Genomic DNA, 21,517 nt, shown 5'->3' with positions numbered 1-21,517 from the left:
ATCCCCCTGTGACCTCCCGGCCGCTGTCCAAGTGCTGCCCTTGGTCCCTGGATTTCTGAGGCTGGAGGAGGGGTGACGGGGGAAGGGAGGAGGGTCCCAGAGCCTCAGGCCTGTGCCTTCCGTCCCCCAGCCACTCCATCTGTATCTGCCACCGCGGAGAGGGCTCTTCATGGACCTCAGGACTCCTGACAACCCCTCCTGGAGTGCAGTCTCCTTCACCTCCGTCCCACTTTCTGGAAGTGCTCTCGGCCCTGCAAGCCCCGAGGCCCAGACACCAGCTCTCCTGCAGCCTCACCATGCCCTCCCTGCCAGCCCACCCCTCCTCTTCATTTGAAAACTTTCGAAAGTTCCCAGCCGTTGAGCCCCCCGAAACTTTTCCACCTGGCCTCCTTCTACCTCCGCTCTTTGCCTGAAGTTCCCATCACAGGGTCTCTCTCCCAGTCCCCCTCCTGCTCTCAGACAAGCCCTGCTCCCCTCAGGAAGGATCTCATTCTGAGCCTCTTCCTCTCCAGCAATTGAGCCTCAAACCACTCTGAAGTCCACAGTCAAGGTTCACATCCCTCCTAAAGCGGCCTTTGATTAATCCAGTGCCAGGAGGCTCTTTCCACTGACCTTAGCGCCTAGAGGGCAGTGTCCATCCTGCCCTGCCCAGCCCACATGCACTGCCTGGGGACCGTGTGTGTTCCTACTTCTCTGGCAGGTGCAACGTTCCCTGAAGGTACAAGCATGCCCCACCCTGCCTCATCCCCTGGGTCCCCCATCCTGCCCGCTGAACGTGTACCTGACAATAAACAGCTCCTGACTGATGACAGGTGATAATACCTAATGCTAGTGAGCATTTATTAAGTACTGTCTACATGCACTGAGCCAGATATTGCACCCATTTTTCTCATTTAACCATCACTAAAATTCTGTGGTATAGGCCATTTTTATTCTCACTTTGAGCAGAGAACTGAGGCATGGAGGGGCCAGGTAACCTGGTCTCACAGCCACTGAATGGGAGACCCTGGCTTGGCAATGAGGCCTTTCCCTTCTCCCCCAAACACAGGTAAACACATGTACCAACTCTGGAGCAAACATTTTCTCTGCTCTGCCTCCTGGGTGTTCACCACTGTCCTCCTACCAAAGCTGTCCCAGGACAACACCCTGACTTAGGAAGTGGCCCCAAAGCAAATGTTGATTAAAAACCTGCAGATCGTGGACTTTCTTAGTAGTACAGTGGATAGGAATCTGCCTGCCACAGCAGGGGACATGGGTTTGATCCCTAGGCTGGGAAGATTCCACATGTCTCAAGCAACTAAGCCTAAGAGCCGCAACTTCTGAGTCTGCACACCTACAGCCGGTGCTCCACAACAAGAGAAGCCATCATGGCAAGAAGCTTGAGCATCGCAACCAAGAGTAGGCCCCACTTGCCACAACCACAGAAAGCCCATGAGCAACAGTGAAGACCTAGTGTGACCCCCCCCAAAAAAATGCTGATTACAAAGTAACTAATATAAACACACACACACAATCACACATACACACACACACAAACACACACACACAATCACACATACACACACACACACACACACACACACACACAGCCTGTGGGTTGGAAGGAAAAAAAGCCAGACTTGCCCTCAAATAGAATGATATGCAGATTGAGAACAAGTCAGGCTACTTAAGGCTGAAGAAATTAAAATAGAATAAAAAGAATTTTTTCTTTCATTTTTTCATTGAAGTATAGTTGATGTACAAGAAACAGAATGATCATTTTAAGGAGCTAGGGTTTTCATTGCAGTGGGAGAACTAAGATCCCACAGGCTACTCCATGTGGCCAAAAAATTAAAAAAAAAAAAATCAGGAATCACCAACCATCAGACAATCAAGTCACTTAGACTAATATAAGGTTCTGAAATATGAACGCTTCGTGGGTGGGAGAGGGGACACGCTCATTTTCCAAACTCCCCACCGTTCTCTATTGCCGCTCTCCTGGCTGCTTCATGAATTCATTTTGCTTGCCAGTTTCCTAAAAGCTTTTAAGCATGTGACTCTGTTATTTATTTTTTGTGACTCTGTTATTTAAAGGAATCTTAATATGTGCGGTGGTGGTGGTTTAGTCACTAAGTCGTGTCTGATTTTTGCAACCCCATAGGCTGTAGCCTACCAGGCTCCTTCATCCGTGGGATTTCCCAGGCAAAGATACTGGAATGGGTTGCCATGTCCTTTTCCAGGGGATCTTCCTGACTCAGGGATCAAACCCACATCTCCTGCTTTGCAGGTGGAGTCTTTATCACCGAGCCACCTGGAAGCCTACTATGTGTATTAAATATTATATTTTTATATACTACTTACAATAGTCATTTTACCATGTGAATAGTCTTTCTGAACTATTTATGATTCTGGATTTGCACATATGGGGTTTTCTGAAAGTAGTTACATATACCGGTTCTTCTTCCTAAACAACTCTGTTATTTCTTCCCAGAAACAGAGAGTTTGGATAAGTTATTGCCTCATCTTACTCTGATCTTCTTGTTCACTTAAAATCTTACTGAAGTCGCCAACTCCTGCTTAAAAAATGGGCGGTTTCCATTTGGAAAAATAAGATAGGTATTTCCTTCGTGTTTATAAACACACGAGATGCCTACTGCAGTTAAGAGAACCGTGGGAGCAGCAGCTTGGATCCACAGGGTGGGAACAGGGGGGTGGGACAGGCGTCCACCTCCCCCAGCCAGGCCCTGGGGCTATGGCTGAGTCAGGACCAGCCGGACAGGCTTCCAGGGCAGAGCGGAGAGGATGGGGCGGCCGATGGTCCTAAGCCTGACCGCCCACACCGACATGCCCCTTGGCTGCCACGAACTCTAGATGATGCCCGTTGCCATCTGCAGCTGGTCTCCTGGTCTGGACTGACCCTCGGGCTGTGCTGCAGAAGAGGCAGGTCCTCAGAGGGAAGAAGTGCCGAGCATCCTTCTAATGACACTGGAGGCAGGAAGCGCTCATCCCAGGCAGAAGCCCCTAGTTCTCGGCTTCCCTCGCCAGCTTGACACCCACATTTTCTTCCCCCAAACCAGAGTCACACAGGCGCCTTCGGGTCAGGTCTGGGGGTCTCACAGGTTCTGGCTTTTGGGATTAAATGACTCGTGTGGCTGCTTCTGGGAAAAGAAAGATCCCCAAGGCCCCAGGCAGGTTGAGGGGGCTCTTGGTTCACCACCGAGATTCTTCTCTCTCGTGACTCTGCCAGGCCCCTTCACAGGCTCCCAGCCCTCTTACTAAGGCTCCCAGTGAAGGCTGCAAGAACAAAGGCCGAGCTGGGTGGCCAGGTGGCCAGGGTTGCCTCATTGGGGTCCACAGAGAATGCAGGGGACACACAGACGCCCGCAGGCTCCTCGAATTCTGCAGCCCCTGCTAATCATCCAGTGTCCATCCTGTGACAGACAATGACTGTGGGCCCACCGAGCACCACGGAGGGGCAGACAACAGATGAGTGAGGGGTCACTCTCACTGGGAAGACAGCCCCACTGCCCTGCCCGATATGGTAGGCCACCGGCTACTCATGACCACTGAGAGCTAAAATGACTCAGCATTTCCCTGGGGTTCCAGTGGTTAGGGCTCGGCGCTTCCACTGCAGGGGACCCGGTTCGATCACTGGTCAAAGTTTTAAGATGAGGACCCTTGTAGCAGGACCAGGGTAGGAGCAGCCAACCAAAGCCGGCCCGAGGATCCGGCCCAAGAATGTCACCAGCGGCGGTGACAAAGCTGTAGGACTCCCTGCTGTGGTTCAGCTCTGCACCTCCCAGAGCATAGCCGACTTGCATTATGTGTTGAATCCAACGGAAGCACCACTTGGGGCGTGGAGGAGATGTCCATATTTATTCTCTTTCTGTGACAGCCGCATCCAATGAAAAAACGGGCTACAGGGTCCACCCAGGATCTGGAAAGCCATCTGGGCTGTTGGAGCTTGTCTCTATTTCTCCATGAATAAACATTCAGCAGAGGAACCCTGAGCAAACAATGTCGCTAATGACATGTGAAGCAGATGGGTCCCCAAACCCCACTGGCCAGGGCGACACCAGCTCTGCCTGGCTAACTGTAGCGCAGAAACGCGTTTTTGCCGAGGAAGGCCTGTGACTGTAACTGGACACACGCTGAAGTCCCACGGGGCGGAAGTGATGAATCGGGAGGCATCTTTTGACTCCGCAGCTTTCCGAAGCAGACCATGCTCTGTGACCATAGCCTGTGTCTGGGTGACACAGCAGATCAGGTCGCAGAAAAGAAAACAACTCTCTCCTGCCATCTGGGTTCCATCAGCAAAATAAAACAGCACTGTGGGTTTCAAGAGCAGTCGGAAATTCTAGAAAACTGATGTAAGTGCCTGAGGCCCGCCGCAACAACACGACTACCTACTAATTCCTGGAAGAAGCAAAAGAGAGGTGTGTCTTCTCTGCATTCCTTCCACAATAGCACGGTCTCCGCACCAAAGAGATGCACGTTCATAACAAGGTCCCTCCCTAATTTATATGTCAGTTGTATTTCAATAAAACAAATAGATTTAGAAAACTAACAGAGAGGGGAATTCTAAGGAGGACTCTCTGCAAAAAATGCCCAGAAGCCAGTGCCTGCAAGTTCAAATCAAGGACACATTTGCAGGAGCAAAAACGAGGCAGGAGCGTTTTTTTTTTTTTTTTTTTTTTTTGATTAATTATATCTTTTTCGCTGTGCTGGGTCTTCACTGCTGCGAGTGGGCTTTCTCTAGGTGTGGGGAGCAGGGGCTACCCTAGTTGCGATGCGCAGGCTTCTCATTGCGGCGGCTTCTCTCATTGCAGAGCGCGGGCTCTAGAAGCACGGGCTTCCGCAGTTGTGGCACGTGGGCTTAGCTGTCCCATGGCGTGTGGGATCTTCCTGGACCAGGGATCGAACCAGTGTTCCCTGCATTAGCAGGCAGACTCTTTACCACTGAGCCACCAGGGAATCCCTGGCAGGAATGTTCTTGATCTTCTGCGAAGGGCGTCACCCTTGCAGATGCCACTGTCTGGGGGGCAGGAGCAGGCAAGACAGCTAGGCTCCCTGGTCCACCGGGTAGCACAGGAGCAGCTGCAACCCCTCAACCTGCAGAAAGGCCTGGGCTTTTCACCCACAGGAACGTGAAAAAGCATCCTGATGACAATTTCCAGCTTCAAAGGGTCAGACCCCTAGGAAAATCTCAGTACTGAAAGGTGTCTGCATCGAGAGAAAAAACCAGACACCCAACCTGAAAAGCCAGTATCAACAACCAAAGAGTCAGTGGAAAACCTCCCAGCAGAGCCCAGAAGTATAATGGGACCTACTGGGCTCCACGGGGAACAGCAGGGAATAAGGTACAGGAATGGTGAAACAGCTGTATTTGTCCAACATTCAGAAAACATCCTGAAAGACAGAGGCAGATCCAGAAAGGTCTGCATTCTCACCCAGTCCTGGGATGCTCCCCATGACACAGTCTCTGCTCTAGGCTTTAAAAGACAGCTTCCTTCTCCCTCTCTACTCCCTACCCAAGACACATATTAATTAAAAAAAAAAAATCAGATAAAAGAATCAGATAAAAAAAATCAGATAAAACAACAAAATATTTGTTGTTGTTGTTCAGTGGCTCAATCATGTCTGACTCTTTGCAGTCTGCAAGTCCATGGACTGCAGCACACCAGGCTTCCCTGTCCTTCACCATCTCCCAGAGCTTGCTCAAACTCATGTCCATCGAGTCGGTGATGCCATCCAACCATCTCATCCTTTATCAGCCCCTCCTCAGCATCAGGGTCTTTTCTAATGAGTCGGCTCTTCACATCAGGTGGCCAAAGTAGTAGAGCTTCAGCATCAGTCCTTCCAGTGAATACTGAGGGTTGATGAAAGAATATTTATTGGGTGCCAACTGCATACACTGTACCAGGGGCTGCAGGAAGTGAATGAGAAAGACAAACTCCTCGCCCTGGTTCAGCGAGTGTAGCCAGGCTGGAAATGTCCCGGGAGGGCATGGCGGTCACAGAGGGTGGTACAAGGATTAGGGCCCCGTTCCCAGCCCTTTTCAATTCCAGGCAACCGCTGCCAGCGAATCTCTAGCTGTTTGGTCCGCTGAGCAAACAGAACTTGTGATGATTTGTAAGCATAGAAGTAAACCTCCTGTGACCTGTTAAGCCCCCTTTGACTTAAACAAGCAACTTAAAAAAAGAAATGAAACAAATATACACAGAATAAAATGCACAAATAAATATACAGCTCGATGAATTTTGACATTTGTGTACACCCATGAAACCACCACCAGATCCAGGTTCATCTAACCATGAAGCAAACCAAACTGGTATGCTGCAGAAACGTGGGGGAAAGAATCTCTCATACGCCTCTCTAGAGTTACTTTATAGCTGTTGTCAAGTTTATTTTGATGTTTAGAGATAGTTTACTCTTTTGGGGGGTGAGGTGGAGGTGTGGGAGGTCCACTCAAGCAGGATCTAGAAATACTCTAACAGGCACTAGGCAACCCTCCCCCAGGATGGAATAGTCTGCTTGTTTAATTTTGCAGGATCCCTAATGTCTAAGAGATGTCCACAAAAACACTCAGGCTCCAACCTACAAAAGGGGCGTGAAGCAACTCAACTTTCACGTGGAACTGGGTACTTTCTCATGTAGAACACCACAGATGTAATCCCTCTAGCTTTTTTATTTTTTGTCACTCATTGCTTTTCATGGTAGAACAGAAATGGCAAATAACGTTTTCAGGTCTTCAAGTGTCCCTTTTCTAGCTTTGTCTTAGAATTTAAATGAATGGAATAAAATATATACATATATATATATATTTTTTTTAACAGAGACTTCCCTGGTGATCCAGTGGTTAAGACTCAACGCTTTCAGTGCCAGGGACCCAGGTTTGATCCCTGGTCAGGGAACTAAGTTCTCACAAGCCCGAGCCATACACCATGGCCAAAAAAGGAAACAAAGCAACCCCCCACCCTCAGTTTGGAACACAATCCATGCATCAGAATGGAACAACCGGCTCTCTCCAAGGACAATTTTTTTTTTTTTTACTTTATTTTACTTTACAATACTGTATTGGTTTTGCCATACATTGACATGAATCCACCACGGGTGTACATGAGTTCCCAAACATGAACCCCCCTCCCACCTCCCACCCCATATCATCTCTCTGGATCATCCCCGTGCACCAGCCCCAAGCATCCTGTATCCTGTATCGAACATAGACTGGCGATTCGTTTCTTGCATGATAGTATACATGTTTCAATGCCATTCTCCCAAATCATCCCACCCTCTTCCTCTCCCTCAGAGTCCAAAAGTCCGCTCTACACATCTGTGTCTCTTTCCAAGGACAATTTAAGATGATCAAATTTTGAGACATTTTTCTATTTATTTTTTGATGTGCTGCTGCTGCTGCTAAGTCGCTTCAGTCGTGTCTGACTCTGTGCAATCCCATAGACGGCAGCCCATCAGGCTCCCCCGTCCCTGGGATTCTCCAGGCAAGAACACTGGAGTGGGGTGCCATTTCCTTCTCCAATGCATGAACGTGAAAGTGAAAATGCATGAAAGTGAAAGTGAAGTCGCTCAGTTGTGTCCGACTCCTAGCGACCCCAGGAACTGAAGCCTACAGGCTCCTCAGTCCATGGGATTTTCCAGGCAAGAGTGGACCACTTTAAAAGTCTTTACTGAATTTGTTACAATATTGTTTCTGCTTTATGTGTCCTGGTGTTTGGGCATGTGGGATCTTTTTACCCCCTGACAGGGATCAAACCTGCACCCCCTGCATTGGGAGGCAGATTTTTAACCACTGGACCATCAGGGAAGTCCCTAAGATGATCTAAACCAAACCATGGATTCTTTCATTTTTCCCCTTCAAATTAAAGTACAGCTGATTTACAATATTGTGTTAGATGTACAGCATATCGATTATTTTTGCTGATTATACTTTATTATATGTTATTACAGGGTAATGAGTATAATTCCCTCTGCTGTATCCTTGTCGCTCATCTATTTTATACATAGCAGTTTGTATCTGTTAATCCTGTATGCCTAATTTGTCCCTCCCCTTTTAAATCATGAGATTCCTTATGTTGCTTCAGTTCAGTTCAGTTTAGTCGCTCAATTGTGTCCAACTCTTTGCGACCCTATGAATCGCAGCACGCCAGGCCTCCCTGTCCATCACCAACTCCCGGAGTTCACTCAGACTCATGTCCATCGAGTCCGTGATGCCATCCAGCCATCTCATCCTCTGATGTCCCCATCTCCTCCTGCCCCTAATCCCTCCCAGCATCAGAGTCTTTTCCAATGAGTCAACTCTTCACATGAGGTGGCCAAAGTACTGGAGCTTCAGCTTTAGCATCATTCCTTCCAAAGAAATCCCATAAGGATGAAGAAATGCTCAAATCTTGGCACTTCCTATTTTATACTATATAACACAAAAATATTAGCATATTAATTCACATGGTTCTCACAGCTTTCCATTGGTGTAGGACACCTCTTCTTAGTAAATGCTGTGTTTATATTGGACACGTTGATGGTCAAGCCTTAGCCCAAGAAGCGGGTGCACCATTTCTACCATGAAGCATAAGACAGGCTGCGGCTGGGGTCACAGTGCAGCTTGCCCACTTCTTCTCTGTCCGCTAGAACGGTTTCTTAGTTTTATATTATTTTTCAAAGTATGCCAAATGTTTAGCATTTATATTTTAAATCAAGAGAATGGAGAACCAAGCGAAAAGAAGACCCCAAAGGCGGGGATTTCCATTTCCCCAGAGCACATCTTCTACAAAATTTTACTTGTTTTTTATTTCTGACTGTGCTGACGTTAGTTGCCGCACGAACTTTTCTCTAGTCCTGTGAGCGGGGGCTCCTCTCTAGTTACAGAGTGCCGGCTTCTCATTGCAGTGGCTTCTCTTGCTGTGGAGCACGGGCTCTAGGCCACGCGGGCTTCAGTAGTGATGGTGCACAGGTTTAGTTGCTCCGTGGCGTGTGGGATCTTCCTGGACCAGGGATTGAACCTGTGTCTGCTGCACTGGCAGGAGGATTCCTTACCACTAAGCCGCCAGAGAAGCCCAGTGCTTTTTCTTTTAACATACTTAACAATATGTTCATTATTTATTTGTTTATTCCTCCCACCCCAACCCTCAGCACATTTAACAGTTGCTCACACCACTGTTTGGAGTAGCTGTTTTTCCTCCCCTGCTGCAGTGTATCACTTACCATCCTCCTCACTTAGTGGGGGAAATGAGCCCACTTTTGGGGACTTCTGCCCACGCCTGACTATCCTTCCAGAGGCAGTTTTTTTTTGTTTTTTGTTTTTTGTTTTTTTTTTTTATGCATTTGGCTGTGCTGGGTCTTACTTGCAGCAGATCTGAAGTTGTGGCATACAGGATTTTTTTTTTTTTTAGGATAATTGCTTTATAATGTTGTTAGTTTCTGCTGTTCAGCAACGTGAAACAGCTTTTAGTATACAAAATCCCCTCCCACCCCTCCATCCCACCCCTCTAGGTGATCACAGAGCTCTGAGCTGAGTTCCCTGTGCCGTACAGCAACTTCCCACGAGCACCTGTTTTACACATGGGAGCGGGGAGCCTGGTGGGCTTCTGTCGATGGGGTCGCACAGAGTCGGACACGACTGAAGCGACGCAGCAGCAGCAGCAGCATATATACAGGGCTTCCCAGGTGGCTCAGATGGTAAAAAATTTTCCTGCAATGCAGGAGACCCAGGGTCCATTCCTGGGTCAGGAAGATCCCCTGGAGAAGGGCATGGCAAACCACTCCAGTATTCTTGCCTGGAGAATCTCGTGACAGAGGAGCCTGGTGGGCTATAGTCCATGGGGTCGCAGAGTTGGACACGACTGAAGCGACGTGGCAGAGTGTCGATATGTCAACTGTCTCAATTTGTCCCACCCTCTCCTTCCCCTGCTGTGTCCACACACCCATTCCCCATGTCTGCATCTCTATTCCTGCCCTGCAAATAGGTTCATCTGCGCCATTCTTTCTAGATTCTATACATTTGGCATTCAGGTTTGCAACATGCAACATGCAAACTCTAATGTGACATGTGGAATTTTGCTCCGTGATCAGGGATCAAACCTGCATCGGGAGTGCGGAGTCTTAGCCACTGGACCACCAGGGAAGTCTCCAAACACACAGAGTTCTCATAAAATATCTCATACAAGGGCAAGCCTCCGTGAGAGGTTCCCAGAGGCTCTGCAGTCCCCGGAGAGACCCTGTGACCCTGAGAAGGTCACTTCTCATTCTCTGCCTTGTTTTCTCCGTTTGTAAAACCCAGAGCTGTCCTCACGTGTCCTCACCACGCCCTCAAAGCTTCAAAAGGAACCATCATCCAGTCTCTAGTTCCCCTCTTCTCCCCAAATGCTGACAGCTTAGTCCCCCCAAACAACTAAATCACTGAATTCTGGATAGTCAACAGCAGGCATGGACCACTTGGGTCAGTTACTTGATCTTTTTGGCTTTAAACAGTACGTGACGTTTAGAAATCAATAGTAAACAACAAAGAACCTCACTGAGCTCAGCACTGAGACAAGTTGCTCCAACTTTAGGAAAGTTGGGACGGGGTTTCTGTGCTGCTTTCAGACCCAGACACAGCAGGGAACCCGCACTTGGACTTAGTGGCCCCTTTGGAGTAACTGTTTATCAAGAAGGTGTCAGACCCCATGATTATGTAAAGATATGATTTTTATCCTTCATGGGATGTGAAGAGTTAACACCAACAAGGCTAGATTGTGCTTTTTTACCCTTTGAGATTCTGGCTTTAACCCTATCCTCTTGGCAGAAAAGAAGATCTGGCTGTGAGCTCAGTGTCAGAGCCGACCCCTACTCCTCCTGTGGGTCTGACATCATGCAAAAGATGTAAATGCCCAGGTCCATCCACAGAGGACTTTCCAGCAAGGCCTGGCTCAGCGCCAGCACCTATCCAAAAGGGAACAACCTTCAGACTCCGGCCTGTAAGGCTGCAGACAGCAGCATCCTAGGATCTCGAGGAGTTACAAACCAGTCCTGAGTAAGATTGGTCTCAGTCCCCTCCCTGTGTTTGCAATATTTATCAGGATTTGACAAACAAATGAATAGTCATTGGAAGGACTGATGCTGAAGCTGAAGCTCCAGTACTTTGGCCACCTGATGCGAAGGGCTGAATCATTGGAAAAGACCCTGGTACTGGGAAAGACTGAGGGCAGGAGAAGGGTACAGCAGGGGATGAGATGGTTGGATGGTATCACCGACTCAGTGGACATGAGTTTGAGCAAACTCGGGGAGATGGTGAAGGACAGGGAAGCCTGGCGTGCTGCAGTCCATGGGGTCGCAAAGAGTCGGATACAACTGAGCAACTGAACAACAACAGGACAAATCTGTGAGGATCCTGAAAAAAATGACCTTGCCTGGCAGAGAGAACAAGGCCCCAGGCTGGGGAGAAGCAGCCTAGCTAGCTGTCTACTCAGGTGGTGAAAGTTTGGAATGTACTCAGCCCTGGGATCTGATGGCCACGCCTGCTTCTCTTGGAAAAGGGAACTGAAATGGGTTAAAAATAGTCCTTCTCTACCCCCGTCAGCCCTCCAGAGAGAGAGCCCAGGGTGCAGCACCCAAGCCTGCAGACATGAAATGGCACTCACGAAAGATGGATATGCACTCTGTTCCTGCAAATGACTCCATTCATGTCATGGTTTGAGATTCCACATAGGAGTGATGTCACATGGTATTTGGCCTCCTCTGTTTGACTTACTTCACTCAATATGATAACCTCTAGGTCCATCCATGTTGCCGCAGAAACAGACTCACAGACACAGAAAAAATGATGATTACCAGAGGATACGAGGGGCGGGGGGAGGATAAAATAGGAGTTTAAGATGAACAGATACACAGTACTATGCATACAATAGATAAACAACAAGGGCCTGCTATATAGCACAGGGGATTATATGTGATGTCTTGTAGTAACTTGTAATGGAAAAGAATCTGAAAAAAAAAACCAACCTGTATATATTGTGTACATATACGTACACATGTACATGTGTACACATATACACACACGTGTACATATATATACACGTGTACACATATATATACACTTGTACATATATACACATATACATATATATACACATATATACATACATGGGTCTTCCCATGTGGCTCAGTGGTAAAGAATCCACCTGCCAATGCAGGAGCTGAAAAGAGATGCAGGCTTAATCCCTGGGTCAGGAAAAGTCCCTGCAGGAGGAAATAGCAACCATTCCCATATTCTTGCCTGGGAAATCCCATGGACAGAGGAGCCAGGAGGGCTACAGTCCATGGGGTGGCAGAGTCAGACACAACTGAGCGACTTAGCACACATACCATACATCCATATGTGTATACATGTATGGCTGCATCACATGCTGTACCATTGAAACCAACACAATATCACAAATCTAACAGTACTTCAGTTAAAAACAAATGGTTAAAAACGTTTGAAACACAGGAGCCTCTCTCCTCTCTCCTCTCCAGATGCTCTGCCTAATCTTTGCCCTCTCCAGACCCCACCTCTCCTGCAGCCCAGGGCCACACTCCTCTTTTCCTAGCACTTCCCCCCGCCCCCCGACACCCCGTCCCCCCAATCCCCCCGCTCTCCCCCACTCCCAGGCTCCCTGAGGGTCTCCTCACCCCAGGTCACCTGCACTGAGAGGGGGCTGTTTCCTAGAAAGCGGGCTAATAGGGAAGCAACCACTAGAGGGTGACATGATTACACATAAACGTGCTCCTGGGGACGGAGCAGGGCCAGAGCTGGCCAGGCGTCCAGCTGGAGGCCCAGAGAGGGAGCAGGCCTCAGCACAGGTGACCCACTGTGACGAGCACACTCACAGCAGCGTCTTCAGGCTCCAGTCATGTCTGTCTGTCTGTCTCTCTGTGTGTGTCTGTCTCACACACACACACTGACCCATACTGGCTGGCTAACCAACCAGGGTTTCAGGTGTTCTGCACGAAAGCCACTCCTGGCCGTGGTCCACGACCGTGAATAGCAGAGTGCACATCTCAGCCGCTCCTTTCACGGCCCTCCTTGCGGCTCAGCCAGGTGGGGGGGCAAGCTGACATGCCTCTGCAGGGCAGTGGAGCTCAGGGGCTTAGAGAGTGGCTCGAGACCTGGACTATGGAGCTCAAGTTCCAGTTCTGTGGGCCCACTGGTCCTGAGCACTTACCTGTCTGTGCCACGGCTTCTCCACCTGTAAATGGAGGTGAGCTGATGTGAGGAACAGCTAAGTTCATACTCGTAAAGACCTCTGAAGAACGTCTAACACACAGTAAAAGCTCAGTAAATAGCAGCTGTTTTCCGACAGCCAGGAGCTGCGCTAGAAGGTTTTGTGCATTATCCTACTCAGTCCTCACAAGCCCCCAAGATACGAAAGTCACTAGTCCCATTTCACAGATGGAAACACCAAGGCCCCAAGTGGTTAAATAGCTTGTCCAGAGTCACAGAGCTGATAAGAGACAGATTCCAGGTTTTAACTCAGAATCTGTCTGACTGAAAACCCATGTTCTGGGACTTGCCTGGAGGTCCAGTGGTTAGGACTCCTCGCTTCTACTACAAGGAACATGGTTTTGATCCCTGGCTGGGGGACCTAAGATCCCACATGCCATGTGGTGCAAAGTAACTCAATAAAAATAAAATAAATTCTTTCACTACATCATGGGGAAAACTTTGGACTTTGTACCAGAAGACTCAAAGGCAAAAGATGGGGGCAAGAAGGGGAACAAAATTTTTTAAACATTATTTGTATTTTACTCAAAAAGGAAAGCCTTCAAGACATATAATTTAGCAAAAGTTTTACAGCAGGAGAAGTTAACCCAGGGAACGGGAGGTTCTGGCAGCAGCACCGGGGAACCTGCTGAACATGTGAGTTCTCAGCAGCTCCCCAGACCTCTGACCCGAGGCCTTCCAAGTTACTCGGACACACATGCAGGCTTGAGAGGCACAAGGAAGCCCAAGAGCTGGTGCTGAAAACCCAGGTCAGAAGCAAAGGCGGGACATCTGTCTGGCAGACACTGAGTCTGGGACTGAGTCTTCCTGCCTCAAGGAGGAGAAAATAGGGGGCACAGAGCCAGGGCACCCCCATGTGAACGCCCATCTCATGACGCTCTTTTGAGTTGGCCACTCTGTTCCTTTGACCTGCACATTACTCAGAAACAGGAAATAACATTTTTTAAATGTTTAACTGTCAGTAAGAATGCATCTGTGTAATTTGGGGGCACATCTGTGTGGGGCTTTTTTTTTGTTTTTTTTTTTGATGGTACGTTTATAAAAGAAAAAAACCAGAAGGGCATTTGTTAGGTCCCTCCCAGGGGCCAGGTTCTGCACAAGGACCCTCCCTCTCCACTGGTCCTCTAAATGGAGGACATTTTATTTATAACCATCAGCCATTGGCACTTCCACCCCTGATAACTGGTCACTATTTTGCAGTGTGTTTCTGTCTGCCCTTAGGGGCAGACACACCCTCTGCATCTCTGTCTACTCCAGGGCACAGAGCTGTGCACACCAGCTGTATGTACGTCCCCTGTACCATCAAATGATTGAAAACTTTGCCCAAGTGTTCAGTGCTTAGAAATGGCTGCGTTTACAACACGGGTTATTCTAATTTTAGGGTTGTCATAGCTACCTGCTCGGTAACAAGCCCCCAAGGTGTTTGATATTAACATGGCACCCCACTCCAGTACTCTTGCCTGGAAAATCCCATGGACGGAGGAGCCTAGTAGGCTGCAATCCATGGGGTTGCTAAGAGTCGGACACAACTGAGCGACTTCCCTTTCACTTTTCACTTTCATGCATTGGAGAAGGAAATGGCAACCCACTCCAGTGTTCTTGCCTGGAGAGTTCCAGAAACAGAGGAGCCTAGTGGGCTGCCGTCTATGGGGTCGCACAGAGTCGGACATGACTGAAGCGACTTAGCAGCAGCAGCAGCAGCTGATACTTGGGGTTTTTTGATCCAAGTAATTCTAATCCTTTGGTTGGGTGTTGGAATACATGAAAATAGGTATGAGTTAACACGCAAAAGTTGCAAACGACAAATTTCAAGTGGTAGCCAATTTCCAGAGTAGACGGAGGGAACGTCCATCCATCTGAGGGTGACTCTCAACAGTCACTCTTTCTGCATGAGTTTTTCCAGTTAGGACACAAAAGGGTACAGTCATCCTGAAGTGAGGGCTCCAGCCAAACAGAGCCCAAACCCTCATTTTTCTTGGGGTGGATAAAGCCCTTGTCTATAGGATATAGTGAACTAATAATTTGGGAGTCAGTAAACAAGTAGTTCGGAGAAGGCAATGGCACCCCTCCAGTACTCTTGCCTGGAAAATCCCGTGGATGGAGGAGCCTGGTAGGCTGCAGTCCATGGGGTCGCTAAGAGTCAGACATGACTGAGCAACTTCCCTTTCACTTTTCACTTTCATACATTGGAGAAGGAAATGGCAACCCACTCCAGTGTTCTTGCCTGGAGAATCCCAGGGACGGGAGAGCCTGATGGGCTGCCGTCTATGGGGTCGCACAGAGTCAGACACGACTGAAGCGACTTAGCAGCAGCAGCAGCAGCAAACAAGTAGTTTGGGGGTGTCCCCAGCAATTTGTTGATGTGAGAACAATTTTCACCTATTTTTCCTATTTATATCTTCATTTCACATTGTTCGCTCTGTTTCTTTCATTTTCACATAATATGGAAGATACTATATCTTCCATATTTTCCTATATTTTCATTTTTAATTGTTGCAAAATACATATACAGTAAAATTTACCGTCATAGCCATCTTAAACCGTAGAATTCCATAGCGTTAAGTACATTCATATGGTGCAACAAATTCCCAGAAATTGTTCATCTTGCAAAACTGAAACTCTATGCCCATAAACAGCCCCTCCCCCTCAGCCTCTGGCAATCACCCTTCCAGATTCTGGGATTTTTCACCACTCTGCACACCTCACATAAGTGAAATAATACCCTATTATCTTTTTGCGATTGGTTTATTTCGCTTGGAATAAAGTCCCCAAGTTTCCTCCATGCTGTGGTGTGTGATAGCATTTCCTTCCTTTTTAAGGCTATCCTGAAAGATGATGCTGTGAAAGTGCTGCACTCAATATGCCAGCAAGTTTGGAAAACTCAGCAGTGGCCACAGGACTGGAAAAGGTCAGTCTTCATTCAAATTCCAAAGAAAGGCAATGCCAAAGAATGCTCAAACTACCGCACGATTGCACTCATCTCACATGCTAGTAAAGTAATGCTCAAAATTCTCCAAGCCAGACTTCAGCAATACATGAACCATGAACTCCCTGATGTTCAAGCTGGTTTTAGAAAAGGCAGAGGAACCAGAGATCAAATTGCCAACATCCGCTGGATCATGGAAAAAGCAAGAGAGTTCCAGAAAAACATCTATTTCTGCATTATTGACTATGCCAAAGCCTTTGACTGTGTGGATCACAATCAACTGTGGAAAATTCTGAAAGAGATGGGAATACCAGACCACCTAACCTGCCTCTTGAGAAATCTGTATGCAGGTCAGGAAGCAACAGTTAGAACTGGACATGGAACAACAGACTGGTTCCAAATAGGAAAAGGAGTACGTCAAGGCTGTATATTGTCACCCTGCTTATTTAACTTCTATGCAGAGTACATCATGAGAAACGCTGGACTGGAAGAAACACAGCTGGAATCAAGATTGCCGGGAGAAATATCAATAACCTCAGATATGCAGATGACACCACCCTTATGGCAGAAAGTGAAGAGGAGCTAAAAAGCCTCTTGATGAAAGTGAAAGAGGAGAGTGAAAAAGTTGGCTTAAAGCTCAACATTCAGAAAATGAAGATCATGGCATCCGGTCTCATCACTTCATGGGAAATAGATGGGGAAACAGTAGAAACAGTGTCAGACTTTATTTTTTGGGGGCTCCAAAATCACTGCAGATGGTGACTGCAGCCATGAAATTAAAAGACGCTTACACCTTGGAAGAAAAGTTATGACCAACCTGGATAGTATATTCAAAAGCAGAGACATTACTTTGCCGACTAAGGTCCGTCTAGTCAAGGCTATGGTTTTTCCTGTGGTCATGTATGGATGTGAGAGTTGGACTGTGAAGAAAGCTGAGCACCAAAGAATTGATGCTTTTGAACTGTGGTGTTGGAGAAGACTCTTGAGAGTCCCTTGGACTGCAAGGAGATTCAACCAGTCCATTCTGAAGGAGATCAATCCTGGGATTTCTTTGGAAGGAATAATGCTAAAGCTGAAACTCCAGTACTTTGGCCACCTCATGCGAAGAGTTGACTCATTGGAAAAGACTCTGATGCTGGGAGGGATTGGGGGCAGGAAGAGAAGGGGACAGAGGATGAGATGGCTGGATGGCATCACGGACTCAATGGATGCAAGTCTGAGTGAACTCCAGGAGTTGGTGATGGACAGGGAGGCCTGGCATGCTGTGATTCATGGGGTCGCAAAGAGTCCGACAGACTGAGCGACTGAACTGAACTGAATATTCCATTGTATGGATAGATCACATTGTGTTTATCCATCAACTGTGAGGGACACTTAGGTTGCTCCTACTCAAACCATGCATCTCAGATTGGGGCTTGAACCCATGTGCTGAAACATAAACCTGGCCAAAATCTAGTTTGGGACTCAAACCCACGTGACCAGGACTTGGCGGTGGTGGTGTAGTCCTAAGTCATGTCTGACACTTGCAATCCCATGGACTGTTGCCCACCAGGCTCTTGTGTCCATGGATTCTCCAGGCAAGAATACTGGAGTGGGTTGCCATTTCCTTCTCTAGGGGATCTTGCCGACCCAGGAATCGAACCCAGGTCTCCTGCATTGCAGGCAGATTCTTTACAAACTGAGCTATGAGGCCAGGACTTGAACCTGCCCTAAACCCATGGTCCTCCAACTCAGATCATACACCTGGTTTCAGGACCCAATGAAGCTCAGGATCTTGATGTCTCATGGCAGAAAGAATTCAGTGAGAGACAAAGTGATAGGTAAGGAGCGGATTTATTTAAAGAGAAACACACTCCATGGACAAGAGTGTGGGCCATCTCAGAAGGCGAGCGTGCATGCTGAACCACTTCAGTCATGTCCTATTCTTTGCAACGCCATAGCCCGCCAGGCTCTTCTGTCCATGGGGATTATCCAGGCAAGAATCCTGGAGTGGGTGGCTGTGCCCTCCTCCAGGGGAATCTTCCCGACCCAGGGTTTGAACCTGTGTCTCTTATGTCTACCTGCATTGGCAGGCAGGTTCTTTACCACTAGCTTTGAGAGCAGCCTCAAAAAGTGGTGTGGTTAGTTTTTATCGGTGAGGTAATTTCACACGCTAATGAGTGGGAGGATTACTTCAACTATTTTGGGGAAGGGGAGGAGTTTTCCAGGAATGAGGCCACCACCCACTTTTTGGCCTCTGATGGCTGGCCTCAGGAATGATCATGGTGCCTGTAGTTGTACCACTTAGCGTGCTGCTGTGTCACAAGGAGTGTATACTAAGGCTCAAGTGGATTCATCCACAATCTTGGACCTATTTGGTTCTAATCAGCTTATGTCCTGTCCTCTGGCTATGTCATTCTTTTAAAGGGTGTGCCCTGCCCCCTCCCTCCTGTTTCACTATCTTCTGGTTGTTAATGCTATGAACTTGGGTGTACAAATGTTTCTTCTAGACTCTGCTTTCCTTTATTTTTATATATATCCAGAAGTGGAATTGCTGGATCATAGGGGAGTTGTGTTTTTAAGTTTTCGAGGAACTGCCACGCTGTTCCCTACAGCAGCTATACCATTTCACATTCCCACCAATAGCATGCCAGAACTCCCGATTTCTCTGCCTCTTCACCAACACTTATTATTTTCTATTTTATTAACTGCAGCCATCCTAATGGGTACGAGGTAATGCCTTATTTGGTTTTGATTAGCATTTCTCTAATGATTAATGATGTTGAGCATCTTTTCATGTGCTTGTAGGCCATTTGTATGTCTTCACATTTACGGAGTGCCTCCTACACAGGCATGTGACATGCCATGGATACAATAGTTAATATAAAACATACACAACATAGTTTAACTCCTTTGATCCAAGGCCTGCCAGCTAGACTCTGGTTCACCGTTTCTGCACGCATATATATTATTTATATACATAACTGTCGGTCACCCAGTCTCTGGACCATGATGCTCTCCCTCTATTTTTGTGTCTCAAATCATAGCCTAAACTGAAACCCCCACGAAGCCACGTGAAATTGTCCTTACTCTCACTGGCACTGGGAACAAAGTGAAATGTTGGGATGAGACAGAACTCAAACACTCATGCTTCCCCATAGTGTGACTTGTGGGAAGATCACTGTAGACTATCCAGCCAGTCTGCCCTGGCAGAACACAAGGGGACTGAGACCCAGAACGGGGAGGCACTTCCTCCTCACCCCAGGCTCAGCAGAGGGGGCACCTATGCCCCGCTGTGTCCCCAATTCTTCCTGATGCTTATTCTATTTATTAAACATGAACATAATCATATTGCTGAAAATCCCAGTTATATGTTTGAATGTCTTAAGTAAAAAGGCCCTGTAACTAATAAAAGTCTAGAGTGCAACGCAAGAGTTTTGAGACTGTGAGAACTAGCAGCAGGTTGTCAGCTTCTAGAGAGAGCATTTTCAGGTACCACTAAATGACTTTTCAGAGTTGAGAGCAGGGGTGAAATGAAAGTCACTCAGTCCTGTCTGACTCTTTGAAAACAGTCCATGGAATTCTCTAGGCCAGAATACTGGAGTGGGTAGCCTTTTCCTTCTCCAGGGGATCTTTCCAACCCAGGGATGGAACCCAGGTCTCCCCCAACGCAGATGGATTTTTTACCAACTGAGCTATCAGCGAAGCTAATAGAGCAGGAGAAACAGGGTTAACTTAAGCTCCTTCACTCCAGGTCAGGCAACCCCCAGCCATCCCCCCAAGCAAATCTCCCCTCCCTCCCACTTGTGGTTGAGGACTTTGTTTTGTGTTAGGGAGGTTTAAGGTGTTTTTGATTAGGACCTTGATAACAACACAAACAAGTCTGCACCCACAAACCAACAAGAAAAGTCACTTTACAGGGCGTGTAACGTGAAAGTTTAGGCAGCAGTGGTGGGAAACCACCATAAGCCTAGATATACCCCAGGACAAGAGTGCCAGCCGAGGTGTGCCCCAGATTTGTGACTCTATTGGACAGCACATTTGGAATCCTCTAGATGACCAGCACAACCCTGTATTATTCCACGTGCGTGCACGTGAAGTCGCTTCAGTTCCATCGGACTCTTTGCTCCTCTGTCCATGGGATTTCCCAGGCAAGAAGACCGGAGTGGGTTGCCATTTCCTCCTCCGGGGGATCCCTTCGCCTGCATTGGCTGGCGGGTTCTTCACCACTAGAGCTACCTGGGAAGCCCATTATTCCAGGAGAGTTATACATATCTATGGGCCTCACACCAGGTGCAACTGGGGGTGGGGTGGGGGGATTGGAGGGGGGGAGCGTGTGTGAAGGATTTTGCTTCTGTATTTCCAGATGGAAGAATAAGAGAGGTAGGTGGTAAAGTCTAAAACGTATGATGCCTATTACCAATCTGTATGTACTTAGCCCACTACTGGTCTCCTGGGCAAAACAGAAGTTGCCAAAAGTGAACCTCATATACTAAATATGGAACGCAGTAAAAATAGTGTTCATGCCCTTAAAGAACCAATTAAACCATTCCCTACCGCCACCCCACACGAGATCTTAGCACCTTAGTTTCTCAACTAGGAGTAGAACCCGGACTCCTCGCATTGGGAGCCCAGTCTCAGCACTAGACTGCCAGAGAAGTACCCCCAATTTCCTTTTTTGATAGCTGAATCACGTCTGTGTGAATCCACAAATTCATTAAAAACACAGAGGTTCATTTTCTGACTGCGGAATTCTTGGTTAGGGGAAGTTAAAATGAAACTGAAACCCTATCCTCTGAGTGGTTATTTAAAACCCAGGAGCCACTTCTAAAGCATTTCATGATTCCAGCAAACACAGTTTATAAATGAACAGACATTTGCTGAAGCACTTTAAATCAAGCCCAATCGTCACTGTTTTACCCAAAGGCAAAACTGTGAAGGCACACACGAATTCACTGGCTGTCAGCACGACTGGGCCCTTCACCGTATGAGAGGCTGACAAAAAGGGCGATGCAGAGAAGGGTTTGGGGAGGCAGGAGGATACGACCCGGCGCCGCCCGGGGCTCCCGGCCGAGTGCGGAAGCGGAGGAAGTTGTGATGCTTAGGGACCGAAGGAGCGCACAGGCGGCTGTGTCTGGAAACACCCGGAACATGCTAGAAGGAAGTGGTAATGCCTAGATCCCCAGTGCGCACCGGGGGACCGAGCTCGGCTAAGGGACGCGCGGACAGAGCGGAGTTTCTCCCCAGTTTACCGCACAAGACTGGAGAGAAAGGAACCGTGGGAAGCTGCCCACTGGGAAGAACCGAGGGGGTGGCCGCACAGACGCGCCGCGGGGCCCCGGGGACGCAGGCAGGGAGGGGAGCGGAGCGGCCTCCAGCCG

At 48.0% G+C, this 21,517-nt stretch overlaps 1 protein-coding gene across 1 annotated transcript in view; it reads right to left on the bottom strand.

Moving 5' to 3' along the window:
• WNT5B (Wnt family member 5B) overlaps window positions 1-21,517 on the bottom strand; it is an 80,969-nt gene that overhangs the window by 16,552 nt on the left and 42,900 nt on the right. The gene's annotated exons all lie outside the window — the stretch shown is intronic.

This window comes from Capra hircus, chromosome 5, assembly GCF_001704415.2.
Source record: "Capra hircus breed San Clemente chromosome 5, ASM170441v1, whole genome shotgun sequence".
NCBI classification, from domain to species: Eukaryota; Metazoa; Chordata; class Mammalia; order Artiodactyla; family Bovidae; genus Capra; species Capra hircus.
This window is presented reverse-complemented; position numbering and strand designations above follow the sequence as displayed.